Source organism: Triticum aestivum, chromosome 2B (genome assembly GCF_018294505.1).
Source record: "Triticum aestivum cultivar Chinese Spring chromosome 2B, IWGSC CS RefSeq v2.1, whole genome shotgun sequence".
In the NCBI taxonomy this organism is placed as follows: Eukaryota; Viridiplantae; Streptophyta; class Magnoliopsida; order Poales; family Poaceae; genus Triticum; species Triticum aestivum.
This window is the reverse complement of record NC_057798.1, coordinates 641,601,768-641,618,780: the sequence shown is the minus strand read 5'-3', so window position 1 is coordinate 641,618,780 and position 17,013 is coordinate 641,601,768.

Sequence of the window (17,013 nt, the reverse complement as noted above, 5' to 3'; positions counted from 1 at the left end):
CGGAAAAAGCATATGTTACTTGCAAAATAGAATTAAGGAAAAGGCATTTCCATACAGATCTAGGTCTCTTAACAATGGGCAATACTGGCCAATTGGATAGAAAGTACTCCCTCTTTAAACACATATACCAGCCAATTTGATAGAAAGTACTCCCTCTTTAAACATAGTAGGGCATTTTTTGCTGTTTAAATTAAACTGCAAAAATGTCTTATATTTGTGTAAAGGGGCGGTAGAAATGTAACTCATGGAGAGCTCCGCTGATTTAAAATAGGAACTGTCACACCGTGAATTGACGTGCACTATCTAACTGCTATCGATTATATTGTGTATTATTCAATCAAACTGCATAATACAGCAGTAACAAAGCCAAACAAGTGTATGTCCAACCGTTTGATTTTCGGCGCAGCAAAGCGCGTGTATCCATCAAGTACAATCCATATGGCATAAGGTAGTAATCTCCTCAGTGCCACTACGTATCTTTACGGCTGTTCGGGGCACAAACCTCCCCATATGAGCCAGCTGATGACTAAATAGGTTCTGTGTCCTACTATGGCACGCGCCCTACCTAAACTAAGTAGGAACTTAGTCTCCTTTACAAGTGCAGCGACAGGAGATCTATTGGTCTGATTTTCTGAGAGCATGGCTGCCGCAACAGAGCTATCCGCCTCTAGTAGAAAAGGTTCCGAACTCCAATCCAGGGCCAGTGCCACGCCTTCCCTACAGGCTGATAGCGCAGCCACGAGAGCACTAGTACATGAGAGTAGTTGCCGGCATGATATTTTTTTTCAAAACTATCACGTTTTTTTATAGCAAATTCAGAAACTATAGCACGCAGTGCAAAAAAATAAAATAATCAAAGCTAGCACCCCATCGGCCACGCGTAGACCGAAAAGGGAATTTTCGGCCTCCTCTTGGACGAAAAGGGCTCTTCGGCCCGCGGTTGACTGAAGACAGGCTCTTCTGGGCCGAAGACATGTCGTCGGTTAGGGGGAGGGGGGGGAATAGTAACTTCGGCCACCCGGCGATCGAAGTGGGCCGTTTTCGGCCATGCAGCGGCCGAAGAGGGTCCCTCTTCGGCCTCCCATCGACCGAAAAGCTATGGATAATCCCCCACGCCCATCTTCTTCCTCTCGCCTCTGTTCTTGCTTTCTCTCTCTCGTTCTTCTCTATACCTCGCCACGCCGCGCCAATCTCCTCCATTTGCCACCCATTTTCACATCCAAGCCACTGAATCGGTAGATCGTAGCAATCCCCGATGGCCTACGGTGTTTTTTTGCTATGAGATAGGTTTTGGTGTGTTTGGGGAGCAGTACCCATGGTGGGGAGGAGGAGCCATGGTGGGGAGGAGGGGGTGCGGTTGGGCAGGAGGTGGTGGTGAGTAGGAGCAACAGCTGTGGAGGAGGATGTGCGGCTTGGGGGTGACCGGAGTTGAACCTCCGGTCGTCGAGGGGGCGGCGCTGTCGTTGTCCGGTGGTGCAAGTACTCCGCGAGGTGGCCCGGTGCCGCTGAGTCAAAGAGAGGAGCAAGAAGCTAGGGACACATGCTTCGAAGGTATAACCATTTCATCACAAATTTTCTCTGAATTTTATTGTTTAGTTAGTGTAGATAATTCATATTGCGAATTGTTGTGTTAATATATTTGTGGAGGCATTTTAATTTTAGCGCATAGTTAGTGTAGGAGGTAATATTAGTGTCCGTTGTGATTAATGAGAAGATGACAATGTCTGACATGTGAAAAATGTGTGAATCAGTAAATCTGACTGTTTACTACGATGCTGGTAATGTTCGATATAATGAGTTGGGGGTTGATCTTAGCGACTTTAAAAACGGCATCATGACACTAGCAGACCCGGACAGACTGGACATTAGACAGTTGAAGTACTAGTTGATGTTGGACATATGCCCTAGAGGCAATCATGTATGATGATATTTCCTATTTGTTTATGAATAAAGATAGTCCTTGGACATTATCAATGATGTGTATCAGCAAGTACGTGACTTGTTTGTGAGACCATGCATTGTATGATGGCTGTCCTAAAAGGTCCCTAGTCGAAAGGGCTGTGTGGACACGCAGCTGACTAGACTAGCATATGACACAGTCGATGGCTTGGTCTCACTAGCCATGGGGCATTGGATGCTAACTGGATAATATGGACTTGGAAAGGTCTGCTCGGATTTGACGTAGTCGGATCCGAGTCGAGATAAGGTCCGAGTCGGACAAACCCAACTATGAGACGCAACGATATGTCATCTGTGAGTCTCTAGTACGCCATACGTTCTATATCCTAAGACCTGATCTTGCGCATGTACACGGGATGGTGACAGACTTGCTTTGGGCCGACCAAACACTACTCCATAACTGGATAGTTACAAAGGTAGGTTTCAGGCTTGTCCAGACCCATGTTGCGAGACATGGTCGAGCAAGATGGGATTTTCCCCTCCGATTAGGAGAGATATACTCTGGGCCCGTCGTGTGATCCGACCAGGATAAGCATGGCCATGCGACAAGGATTATGAGATAATCCGGATAGTGGTCGGCATCACTGGAACGAGAAAGAGGTCGGGCTAGCACAAGGATGAAACACTCGCCTTGAGCCCGACAACATATATCATGTGGAAAAAGGAACGGAAGTGTGATGTACAGGTTCGCCTAACCAGCTTCATAGTCTACTTGGTGGTCGGCACGCCTTGCTAGAGGCCGCTACCAGCCATGTAGTTCGGAGGTGATCCGAACTGCGACCAAGCCGGCTTGAACCTACGGGGTCGCGCCCTTAAGGGAAGGAACCTACGAGGTCGGATCCGAGGGCACTGGTCGGATGTGATCCGAGCTGTATTCGTATTGTGGCCGAGTAGACTTGTGGGCATTAGGGTCCGTGCGAGGCCCAAATGTTGAGCCCGCGACGGACGCCTATATAAAGTGGGGGTGCGGCTCACTCATTGCTTTTGATCCTTCGGCGGTGTCACTAGGGTTTTCATGTGTTGCGAATAGCCACCTCCACTCATCGCCGACTGTGTGAACAGACCTAGCAGTCCACCGCACGGTGTTCCTCCTGCACGTGCGGATACCGTTAGAGGCGGTGCACTTGCGCCGCTTCGGCGAACTTGAACGTGGGATCGGACGAATGGCTGTTCGAGGGAGATCAAACAAGGAGGTGACGATCCAAGCGGACGCGCTGCCCCAACTCTTCTTCCGCTGCACAGCACTGCGCGTCTAGTGGTAACGAACTGTGATCCATCTCCCGTAGCATGTTCTTGTTGTTCTGCACATAGGAAAATTTTAATTTACAGTCGACGCACCCTACCGTAGAACCAAACAGTGGTATCAGAGCCATTGCTATAGGATTTGGATTCAGATCGTATGCATATTAGATATGTGGAGGCAGCAGATGAGATCTGTTGTCCTTGAAGAGATCGGTGATGTGCACGGTTGATGAGATCAATTGCACATGGGGATTTAAGAGGCTATGTTTTCTGACGATCGGAGTCGATGACGTCGTGAAACAACCTACCCCTACCGATCGGTATCCGCCATCGGGGTTAACAGTGAAACGTAAAACCGAATCAGACTCGCGATGATCGATAAGATCGGTCAGATCAGAAAATTCGGCGTGATCGGGACCGCCGTGTATTTCATACCCGACACACAAATCGGTAGAATGCGATTCTATGCATAACTTTGTTTTGCCGGTTTGATGTGAATAGTATGGCTCATGTGTATGTGATGCATGTGTATAATTTATACATGGCCTGCGTGTCATGTTTGCCAGCCGGCAGGAGCCGAAGTGCTGTCATAATATTATATAACGGCCTGCGTGTCGACTTGTGACTCTATGTAAAATTCATTACTAGTTGTACTAGTTGGATAATAAAGATCAGGTTGGTGGCTTGGCGTCACGGTGCTACAAACAAGATGGAGTTCCTAGATGGTCATCGGAGTCGGAGCCGACCTGGAAGAACATCCATGAAGGAGCCATACTATTTCACAATATGTGTTTATTTGTGATTGTTATGCTTCTTTGTTTTTATGCATGTTAGAATGGTAGAATGATCCCTCATGAATATCAAGTGAATTGCCATCCCCGATGTTGCACCTTCGCACGTCAAGTACGTCTAGTAGTGGGCTCATAAAATTGGGGTGCTGCTACGTGTCCTTGAACTGAAGGGTTCGTGTCGGACACAGACATGCACTACGTCAGGTTAACTTGACAAGGCTATCAAAACAGTTTTGGGCCTTGTGGCAAAGAAGGTTGGGAGTCGGGGTATGAGATACTTTCCTGACCAACAAGAGTCGTATAGAGATGCGATTAGCAAGGAGTTGCTTACCGGATAGGTATGTTGGCTAGCAGTGATGCTAAAGCTCACTAGTCGCATGCGCTAGTCGGATCCTGAATCACGGAGAGTTTGCGAAGGGATGCTGACTTCAGTGGGACTATTTCTGTTTAGGCTAGAATTACTCTACATAAACACATTGCTTAGTGATTGCATATTTTCTGTTGTAGATCAATGGCACCACTAGCTCAACCCAACTTTGCATTGAAATCAATTCTGGAAAAGGATAAATTGAATGGAACAAACTTTACCACCTAGTATAGAAATCTGAGAGTTGTTCTCAAGCACGATAAAAATGAACATGTTCTAGAGGATCCACTTCCAGAGGAACCTGCTGATAATGCTAATGCCACGACTAAGAATGTCTACCAGAAACTCATTGATGAATCAAGTGAGATCAGTTGTTTGATGCTGGCTTGTATGGAGCCCGATTTGCAACAGCATTTCAAAAATGTTGAGGCTTACGATATGATCGAGAGTCTCAAGAGCATGTTTCAGACACCGGCTAGGACCGAAAGGTTCAACGTCTGGCGATCCTTGATGGATTGCAAGCTGAAGGAAGGTGATCCACTGAGCCCGCAAGTTATCAAGATGATCGAATATGTGCAAGCTTTGGATTGTTTGGGCTTCCTGCTCTTGGATGAGCTGGCCACTGATGTTGTTTTGGGTTCTCTTCCGCCAAGCTATGGGACGTTCATCTCGAACTATCACATGCATGGCATGGATAAGAAGCTCACTGAATTGCATGGGATGCTCTAAGTGGCAGAGCAGGATATTAAGAAAGGCACGCATCAAGTGTTGATGGTGCAGAAATCGGCTAATTCAAGAAGAGTTGGTCAAAGAAAAAGGCTAAGGAAAAGGGCACGGAGATAGTAACCTCTGCCACTGCGCCGAAGTCTAGACCGGACTCGAAGACCATTTGCTATCATTGCAAGGAAATTGGTCATTGGAAGAGAAACTGTAGCAAGTGGCTTGCAGAGCATGGCAAGAAGGCCGGGAATGCCGCTTCAGGCAAAAGTACACTTGTTGCATATGTTATAGACATTTACCTTGCTGACATACCTAGTAGCTCTTGGGTATTTGATACCGGATCGGTTGTTCATATTTTCAACTCGATGCAGGGGCTGGTAAGAACTAGGTGTGTGGTACAAGGGGAGATTGACATCAGGGTCGGCAACAAAGCAAGAGTTGCCGCGTTAGAGGTCGGCACGATGCAGCTCCAGCTTCCTTCCGGATTTATTATGGAATTGAATAATTGTTATTGCATTCCTGCACTTAGTCGGAACATTATTTCTACCTCATGTTTGATGAGTCAAGGTTATGAATTCAATTTAAAGGACAATGGTTGTTCAATATTTTTGAATGGTATGTTCCATGGCTATGCACCCATTGTTGATGGGTTATTCATTTTGAATCTGGAACCGGAACCGGTCTATAACGTGAATGTCAAGAGGCATAAGCCTTATGAGATAAATCTGACATACTTCTGGCATTGCCGGCTTGGACACATTAGTCTGAAACGCATGAAGAAGCTCCATGATGATGGGCTCTTGACTTTGTTCGACTTCGGGTCGTTCGAGACATGTGAATCATGCTTGCTAGGCAAGATGACTAAGTCTCCTTTTGCAAAGAGTTGCGAGAGGGCGTACGAGCTGTTGGAGCTTATACATAGTGATGTGTGTGGTCCAATGAGCACAACCGCCAGATGTGGCTATCAGTACTTCATGGCTTTTACCGACGATTTGAGTAGATATGGATATATCTATTTGATGAGGCACAAGTCAGAAACTTTTGAGAAGTTCAAAGAGTTTCAGAATGAGGTTGAGAATCAGCTCGGCAAGACTATAAAGCTTCTGCGATCTGATCGTGGAGGTGAGTACATGAGCCATGAGTTTGATGATCATCTGAAAAGCCGAGGTATAGTACCTCAGCTCACACCTCCGGGTACGCCACAGAGAAACGGTGTGTCAGAACGGAGGAATAGGACCTTGTTGGACATGGTCCGGTCTATGATGAGCAAATCGGATTTACCCTTGTCATTCTGGGGATACGCTCTAGAAACTGCAGCTTTCACACTTAACAGGGAAGAGTCCCAGTTTGTCTTTTCTAAAGATTTGATGTTGTGAAGCATTTGCAAAGCGACTTATGTCAGGCAAGCTTACACCCAAGTCATATAAATGCATATTCGTGGGATATCCGAGGGAAACCTTGGGATATAGCTTCTACAACCGGGAAGAGAACAAAGTGTTTGTTGCTCGAAACGGGGTTTTCCTTGAGAAAGAGTTTCTCAGTCAGGAGGCTAGTGGGAGGACGGTCCGACTCAAAGAAATTCGAGGACCACTCGGGGATGGCTCGGCTGGTGATGAGATCATACAGGAGTCAGTCAGGGAACCCATAGTGGAAACGGCACCAGAACCACGGAGGTCAGAAAGATTGCGCAGAGTGTGTGATGTATTGTCGCTAGGAAGCAACGATCCGGCCACGTATGCGGAAGCGATGGTGAGCCCAGATTCCGAGGCATGGCTGGAGGCCATGAGACCCGAGTTAAAGTCCATGGATGAGAATCAAGTCTCGGACTTGGTTGATCCGCCGCCTGGCGTAATGGCCATTGGTGGCAAATGGGTCTTTAAGAAGAAAACCGATGTGTATGGAAATGTTCGGATCCACAATGCTTGGCTTGTCGCTAAGGGTTATGGACAAGTTCAAGGAATTGACTACGACGAGACTTACTCGCCGATAGCGATGCTGAAGTCGGTGAGGATCGTACTAGCTATAGCTGCATATTTCGTTTACGAGATATGGCAGATGGATGTCAAGATGGCTTTCCTTCATGGAAATTTAACCGAGGACGTGTATATGATACAGCCCGAGGGTTTTCTCGATCCGACTAGCGCTGGTAAGGTATGCAAGCTCAAGAGATCCATTTATGGGTTGAGGCAAGCATCTCGGAGCTGGAACATTCATTTTGATGAGGTCGTCACTGATCTTGGTTTCATCAAAAGCGAAGAGGACGCTTGTTTATACAAGAAGTTAAGTGGGAGCTCGATAGTCTATTTGATCTTGTATGTGGATGACATATTGTTGATCGGGAACGATGTTTCGATGCTAAACTCAGTCAAGGAATCATTGAATGGCAAGTTTTTGATGAAGGACCTTGGTGAGGCAGTGTATATTTTAGGCATTAAGATCTATAGAGATAGATTGAGGAGGCTGCTCGGCTTAAGCCAGAGCACGTATATAGATAAAGTGTTGAAGTGGTTCAACATGAGTGAGGCGAAGAAAGGGTTCTTGCCACTCTCACATGGTATAAGGCTAAGCGAGACTCAGAGTCCTTCGACATCTGATGAGCGAAGTAGGATGAGTAGGATTCCGTATGCGTCGGCAATCGGATCCATCATATATGCCATGATATGTACAAGGCCTGATGTTGCTTTTGCAATAAGCCTAACAAGTATATACCAGGCCAACCCAGGTGAGAGTCACTGGGCAGCGGTAAAGACTATTTTGAAGTACCTGAAAAGGACTAAAGAGATGTTCCTAGTTTATGGAGGTGAGGAAGAACTTGTCGTAAGGGGTTACGCTGATGCTAGTTTCCAAACCGACAGAGATGATTGTCGATCACAGTCTGGATTCGCGTACATCATGAACAGAGGAGCAGTGAACTGGATGAGTTCCAAGAAAGATGAAGTGGCCGATTCTACCACAAAAACCGAATACATTGCGGCTTGTGAAGCTGCAAAGGAAGGTGTTTGGATCCGGCATTTTCTGGATGATCTTGGTATTTTCCCAACCTCGGTAAAACCGTTGGACCTTTATTGTGATAATTCTGGTGCCATCGCACAAGCCAAGGAGCCGAGGAATCACCACAAGGTCAGACACATAGATCAGAAATATCACCTGATACGAAAGTTTGTAAAGAATGGTGATGTAGAGTTATGCAAAATTCACACGGATGCAAATGTTGCAGATCTGTTAACTAAGCCGCTTCCACAACCCAAGCATGAGGGGCACGTTAGAGCTATGGGCATTCAATGTCTATCTGATTGACTCTAGTGCAAGTGGGAGACTGTTGGAGATATGCCCTAGATGCAATCATGTATGATGATATTTCCTATTTGTTTATGAATAAATATAGTCCTTGGACATTATCAATGATGTGTATCAGCAAGTACGTGACTTGTTTGTGAGACTATGCATTGTATGATGGCTGTCCTAAAAGCTCCCTAGTCAAAAGAGCTCTGTGGACGCGCAGCCGACTAGACTGGCATATGACACGGTCGATGGCTTGGTCTCACTAGCCATGGGGCATTGGATGCTAACCGGATAATATGGACTTGGAAAGGTCTGGTCGGATTCGACGTAGTCGGATCCGAGTCCAGATAAGGTCCGAGTCGGACAGGCCCAACTATGAGACGCAGCGATATGTCATATGTGAGTCTCTAGTACGACATACGTTCTATATCCTAAGACCTGAGCTGACGCATTTACTCAGGATGGTGACAGACTTGCTTTGGGCCGACCAAACGCTACTCCATAACTAGGTAGTTACAAATGTAGGTTTCAGGCTTGTCCAGACCCATGCGGCAAGGCATGGTCGAGTAAGATGGGATTTACCCCTCGATTAGGAGAGATATACTCTGGGCCCCTCGTGTGATCCGACCAGGATAAGCATGGCCATGCGACAAGGATTATGAGATAATCCGGATAGTGGTCCGCATCACTGGAACGAGAAAGAGGTCGGGCTAGCACAAGGATGACAGACTCGCCTTGAGCCCGACAACATATATCATGTGGCAAAGGAATGGGAGTGTGATGTAGATGTTCGCCTAACCAGCTTCATAGTCTGTTTGGTGGTCGGCACGCCTTGCTAGAGGTCGCTACCAGCCATGTAGTTCGGAGGTGATCCGAACTGCGACCAAGCCGGCTTGAACCTAAGGGGTCGCACGCTTAAAGGAAGGAACCTACGACGTCGGACCCGAGGGCACTGGTCGGATGTGATCCGAGCTATATTCGGATTGTGGCCGAGTAGACTTGTGGGCATTAGGGTCCATGCGAGGCCCATGTTTTGAGCCCACGACGGACGCCTATATAAAGTGGAGGTGTGGCTCAGTCATTGGTTTTGATCGCTTCAGCGCTGTCACTAGGGTTTGCATTTGTCGCGCATAGCCCCCTCCACTCGTCGCCGACTGTTTGATCGGACCTAGCAGTCCGCCACACGGTGTTACTCCTGCACGCGCGGATACCGTTAGAGGCGGTGCACTTGCGCCGCTCCGGCGAACTTGAACGTGGGATCGGACGACTGGCTGTTCGAGGGAGATCGGATGAGGAGGAGACGATCCACGCGGACGCGCTGCCCCAACTCTTCTTCTGGTGCACGGCACTGCGCGTCTAGTGGTAGCAAACTGTGATCCATCTCCCGTAGCATGTTCCCGTTGTTCTGCACGTAGGAAAATTTAAATTTGCAGTCGATGCACCCTACCGTAGAACCCAACAGTTGACAACTAGTTTCGGGCTGGATCTTCAAGTATGTTCCATCAGTATCCATGCATTGTGGACCAAATCCTGTAAAAATGTCAAGCGGTAGTTGATGCCGATAGATAGGAGCCAACATTGGTTGACCCTGTTAAGACGTTGCCGAGACTGAAGAATCCACCCATATTCCGTTGTGCAACATGTGGCAAGGGAGGAGAATACCGTACAACTCAACAAGGGGTATGAACCCGGCCAGGGTAATCAAGTGGCTAACGAGATTGATTTATCCGGGTCACAGCCACCCGATGTGGATACGAGCCAACCCGAGAATGAGTCGGACTACGTGCCACACAATGTTTGTGGTCTTGATACTGGGCAGAGTAGCCAGTCGATAATATTAGCTGGTTCTGGTTTTGCTAATGGGGATGAGGAAGGGGATGAAACGCAGAGGGTATTGGAGGAAGAGGACGAGGATGGATTGGCGGAGGATCTGGATCCTAAAAATTCTGAGGATGAAGTGGAGGTACTGATTCCTTCTGCATGGGATCAGGACATATCGACCGGCCTTATGGTATGGCCATGAGACTCCATGGCAGTATAATCTGAACCAAGTCCAGATAGGGTCTATGTTTGATACAAAGAAAAAATTGAAGTATGCGGTGATAAAGTGGGCTATGTCTACACAGAGGGTTTTTTGGACACACATATCAAGTCCAACAAATTATACCATGAAATGTGTTGAAACAGGTTGTCCTGGGAAGGTGCACGAGCATGTGCCGAAGTATAACATCCACTGGGTTGTCACCAATGTCGCCCTACATAATTGTGTGAGGAAAAAACCTGTTGGTGAATCATCTTATCCCGACTTCAACTCTTATTGCACAACTCATGTATACTGAGATAGTAGAGAAGAAAGATATGGAAGCAAAACACATCCAGACAGCAGTGAAGGTCAGATGGAATTATGTCATTCCTTATGGGAACACTACTAGGGAAAAGGCTAGCAGCAGCGCGGGTTTTTGGTGTATCAGTAGCGCGGGGTGGGGTGCTACTAATAAGGCGCTACAGCTAACATATAGCAGTAGCGCGTGGTCACCGGCGCTACTGCTACACAAGTGTAGCAGCAGCGCTGTTACTGGGAGCACGCTACTGCTAGTAGCTCTAGCGCCCTTTGCAGCAACGCGCTACTGCTATAGAGGCGCTGCTGCTAACTTCTATACACTCGCTACTGCTAATTTAACAGGTTTTTTGTTTTTTTGGGCATATTTGTTTTGTATTTGAACAGGCTTTATAGAAGAATCTTTAGCACATAGAAATGTCATCATGATACACATACAAATGCCTGCGAGACCACGAATATAATCATAGCATATACATACAAATAGTCTCATCATAATCATCATCCAACACAAAGTGGTCTCTCGTCATCATCTCAAAAATAGCGATACAAGTCCTTGATTACTTGCAAATACATCGTCATCCATCTAAACAATGGTATACGCGAGAAGACCTATCACTTTGAGTACATGAGTTCGTATCCCTCTCTCGCATTAGCGTGAACCTAAACTAACTACTGTCTGTCGCTCGGAAACCGGAAACCGGCAACACCTGGGCCTGACACTCCGGCCACTCATCGTATATATACTCCTGGCGTAGCACTTCTTCGCCATCGATGATCTATGCACCTGCATCGTCACATGAGTAGATGATATGCAACATATATAGTTGAGCAACAGAAAGAGACAGACTTGACAAAAATAGAAACAACATATCATAAGCATAAATAACAAAGTTCATCGTAACCAAAATGCCCTAACTAGAGTGATCGTCGGTTAGGCTAAAATATTCGTCTGCCGCGAGGTAGACGTCGTCGCAATCACCAGAACCCTGTCCTTCATCATTGCTAGCCATGTTTCCTATGATTAAATCTAGTCAATTAATTCTAGACCTAATAAAATGAATAATGACATAAAAAAGGACTATTGTTTTGCAGGAATGTTGACTCCTTCCTGGTGCGGCAAATCCCGGGCACTCGATATGTCCTAGTTTGTAGCACAAGTCATGCCAAAATTCACGGAAAATTTCGGCATGACCTTTGCTAAAAAGTGGACAAATTGAGAACCTGAAATTTGCCGGAACAGAAATGAATCAACATTCCGGCAAAATATAGGCCACTCAGCATCATTCCCTTGAAACAACAAAGCCACTTGGGCACAATCGAACAACTTCAATGAAAAGATATAACATGAGCAAACACTATATAAGATGGCCACTTCAATGAAAAGATATAATCAACAATAATGGAATATGCAAATGAACATCAATGACATATAGCTACTATTCTATTTGACCAAGTTTTTGAAAAGAAAAACAATTCTGTTTTTTGTTTATAGCTAAATGCCATAGCTACTGTTTTTTATTTATAGCTAAATACTTTTGTTTTTTGTCTAAAGCTAAAAGTCTAGGAACTACATTTTCTCTAACCCTTTTGACCTCACCAGAATTTCCACAGCAAGACCTTAGTACCTACACCCAATTTCTTCAAAAATATTCAGGTCCATAGTCCAAATAATTCAAATTTCATTTGAATGAAATTTGGAACAAATTCAGGTCCGTAGTCAAAATATATTTTTATAGCTAAGTGTTTTTTGTTTATACCCTCTGTTAATTTAAATCTAAATGCTACTATTATTTATATACCCTCTATTAGTTTAAAGCTAAATGGAATTACTGTTTAGGAATTTTCATAAAAATTGCCCTAGCTAATTTCCTAAAAAATTGCAAATCATTTTTCCTAAATGCTATAAAATGCCTACTGCCCTAAAAAAATCTAGTGTTCATATGAACACCTAGGGTTCATATGAACATTAACACAGTATCAACACATATATATAATTGCCCTAGCCGAGAGAAATAGGAGGGTAGGGACAGGAGAGGCATAGACTTACGGTCGGCGGTGAGGGCAGGCTCTGGCTCGGGCAGCGGCGGTGAGGTCAAGGGCGGCGGCGGCGATCTCGAGGGAGGCGACAGTGAGGTCGACGACGACAGCCTCGGGCGGCGGCTGTGAGGTCGAGGGGGCGGCCTCGGGCGGCGGCGGTGTGGTCGAAGGCGGCGGGCGGCGGTGGTGTGATCGAAGGCGGCCTCCGGCGGTGGCGGTGTGGTCGAAGGCGCGCGGCAAGGCAACGGCGGCGATGGAGCAGTTAGGGGACAGGGGGAGTAGAGAGGGGGGGAAAAGTACTTAGCGAAATTTTGAGTCAGGGCCACCGGGATTTGAGTCAAACTAGCAGCAGCGTGTTTTTACGAAATGCGCTATAGCTAAGATAGCTATAGCGTGTTCTAGAGAAACGCGCTGCAGCTAACCCTTTCTGTTTTCTTTCTCTTTTTCTTTTGTTTTCTTTACATTTTCTTTTTTTCATTTCTCCTTTTTCTATTTCTTTCATTTTCATTTACTTTTCTACTTATTTTTCTATTTATTTTCTTTTACATAGCAGTAGCGCTGTAAAGAAGAAACGCGCTGCTACAATGTTTTTAGCAGTAGCGTGCTTCTGGGAGAAGCGCTGCTACTATTCCTAGCCTACCGGCACCAGTGAGAGAATTTTAGTAGTAGCGCTTTTCTGTGGAGAAGCGCTACTGCTAAAACAATGATTGTAGCGTGGTTTTGCAACAAGCGCTACTACTAAGTAGCGCTAGCGCCAAGTTTTGACCAATGCTACTGCTATACCTCTGTGTATAGTGTTTTCCCTAGTAGTGGAAGGCTTGGAGGGATAAGCAGAAGGCTATGGAGGAAAGGTTTGGGATGTTCTTTAACTCATATGATAATGTTGTCTGTCTCCTTGACATACTGAAGGAGAGAAATCCCGGTACGTATGTGAACGTACAACACACGAGGTTGCTGAGTATACCATATTTTAAGGTGTTGAAACGAGTATTCTTCTCATTCGCTATGTGCATTAGAGCTTTCCGGCATTGTCCTCCTGTTATGTTTGTGGACGGTACATTCCTGACTAGTCAGTACAGAGGGCAAATCCTGACTGCTATTGGTGTCGACGGGAACAATAAAATCATCCCACTTGCCATGTCATTTGTGGAGGGTGAGAACTTTGCTAGCTGGGTATGGTTCTTCCGGCAAGTGAAAATTGCCATCATGGAGGACCGACAAAATGTGTGTGTCATTCATGACAGATATGCTGGTATATTGAAGTCCGTGAAGACACTAAGTAATCCAACAACTGACGAGCAACACCTTGGAAGGACTTGCAGAGCCGGTGGTGCATGCGCCATCTTGGGGCAAAAATATTCTCACGGTTCAAGAACAAGCGGTTGATGAACTTGTTAAAAAAATTATGCAAGCAGAACCAGCAGTGCAAATACGAATTTATTTGGTCAAAACCAGATGAGTTACTAAGAAGTAGGTTCGTGTGAGGAAGAAAATGGAACAAGATCAGGTTAAATTAGCAGCACTCATCGCGGAGCTAGAGGAGCCAGTAGGTCTCTGTGACTTGCCAGCAATTGACCCTCCTAATACTAAGAGAAAGAAGGGGAGGGCAATAAAGAATTTTTCTGAGTGGATAGAGAAAGAGCCTCCTGTGAATTGGTCTTTGCTGCATGACATCCATGGAGCTAGGTATGGCCACATGACAACCAATCTTGTAGAGGTGTATAACTTTGTACTCAGAGGGAATAGAGCATTGCCACTTACAGCTATTGTGGAGGCCGTTTTCCATGGCACTTTTAGATATTTCAGAGAAAGGCACGAGTTAGCAAGGAAGCATATTGTAGATAATCAGAACACACCCGTGTGATGGAGTACATGGAAAAGAAGATAGAGAAAGCAAAGAAGCACACTGTCACACTGATAGGTAGTCAGGAAAGGAGGTATGAGGTTCAGCTTCCTACCGATGGTTTTGGTTCTGCAAATGAGGTGAAGACGCACGAGGTAAAAATTGGAACAGAATTTTATCCAATGTGTGAGTGCACGTGCAACAAACCGAAGTTGTTGCACCTACCTTGCTCACATGTGTTGGCTGCCTGTGGTCAGATTGAGTTGGATGCTATCTCCTTCGTGTCCCCATACTATTTAAAAGAGGCAGTACTCAACACATGGACAGGTGAGATGACAGGGTTTAGAGTCGTCGACATTTTAGTTCTCAGCTCTACATTCAGAATATACCTAATCATGTAACGTGCATGTCAATCTCAGGTACAGTCGCCTAGGAGGAGACAATAATATGGCCTATTGGCTTCAGAGCATTACCCCTTATGTTGACAAATTGAGTACCGCGCCGACAAATATCTGGGATCAGGTTAGGCCCTTTAACTGGGACAAGTTCGGGTTGATGGGACAAGTTCGGGATGTATCTGCAGCTTTACCGGCATACAACGAGGATCTACTTGGTTCCATCAGCTGCTCCTGATTAGATTGAAGCCCCTCTCACCAGCGATATGTACCCAACTGCCTCTGTTGTAGGAACCAGACACCACGTCGTACGTGCCATGGTTCTCATATGTTAAGTCTTTTCTTAACTTGGACATATTCGCTTGGTTATCTATTCATTGTGTCTATCATACAACGAGGATCTAATTGGTTAAATCTTCGTGTACAGGTGACTTGACAATAGAGGCGCTAGAGCAGGTTTCCGCCTTAATGCAGCGCTTTTAGAGGGGAGATACTATCCCACCGCGAGAGGGCGTCTCATGGTTGAGGCGTCTTGATGACGAGCTACGTGGGATTTACGCAGCTGTTACGTGTAGACGATCTTTGGATGTTGCACTTCCTCCTCCAGCACATCGTCCGCCACGTCCCTCTCTACAACATTTAGAACCATGATCCCCTATGAACCATTCAGAACCACGACCCTCTGTGCATCGTTCGGAACCTCATCCTTCATAGCCAGGGAGCTCTTCCTGGCATCAGCCACCTCCTTCACAACTAGGGAGCGTTTACTGGCAACAGCAGATAGAACTAGGTAACACTACTCACTACATTCTTTTCAACATTTTAGTAATCGTTCTTGCATTCTTTGCAGTCACCGATGCTTAGTGGTGGTGCTTTGTTCATGCATTTGTATCAATTTTACATGTTTTGCTTTACCGCAGGTGGCAACTAGTCGCAACCGTTCATGCATTCTGTGCAGTCACCGATGCTTAGTGGTGGTGCTTCGTACTTTGAGGGCGATGGCAAGGATGATGACCAAGCTGCAAACACTTATGACTTCTCGCAGACAATGTTTCACACTCCACCACCACAACCAGCGTAGGAGACATAGACCATGACAGACGAGGTTACCTATGGTTGTGGTTATCGCGAGCCTCGCCACCGCCTCAGTGCTTATCACCTTCCGGTCCTCGCCCGATGTTGGGGATATAACTACTTCGTATAAACCACCCAGGAGGGGCCGGGTTATGCTCATCCGTACTGAAGCCCATGAAGACAAGGAATATGGAGCTTAGAGGCCTAGAGCCCAAGGGCGGAGTAGGGCCCATAGACATAAACCGCCATGAGATATGTACCTTGCGTTGTAAGTTAGGGAAAGGTATAAACCGAGCCGAACACGTGTATGATCCGGCCTCGGTATTCTATAAACCGCCGGGTGTCAACCTGTGTATATAAAGGGACGACCCGATGGCGGTTCAGGGACAAGAAACAACAACTTGAGAGATAGGTAAAGCGGATTCGCTCCCAGCTCATTAAGACCCCATCAATTCCACCACAACTGGATCGTAGGCTTTTACCTTCACTGCAAGGGGACGAACCAGTATAAACTCCCTGTGTCCTTTGTTCGGCTTAACCCCTTTAAGCTAATCTCGTTGCGATGGCTCCACGACTAAGTCCTCTCACTAGGACATGTGACGTGTTAATTCCACGACAGTTGGCGCCCACCGTGGGGCCATCACACGATGGTGTCGAGTTCTTCAAGGACAACTTTGAAGGACTCAAGGGATACGCGGTTGGCTGGATGACCAAGAGGCTCTACATCGATGACACAGGCTGGGGCCCCGAGGCCGGCTCAATCGAGTACGGGTACCGGATCCCCTTTGGCGGAATTCACATTTTCATCGGCAAGATCGGCGAACCGGGCCCTGAGCCGGACATCTGCACCGACCTCATGATATGGATCAGCGTGCGAGTTCTGCCCGGGTTCAGCCTGCCATGAAGCGTGTGCGTTCACGGGATTCATCCATGGTGCGAAATCTGAACCAGTGTCCGATGGT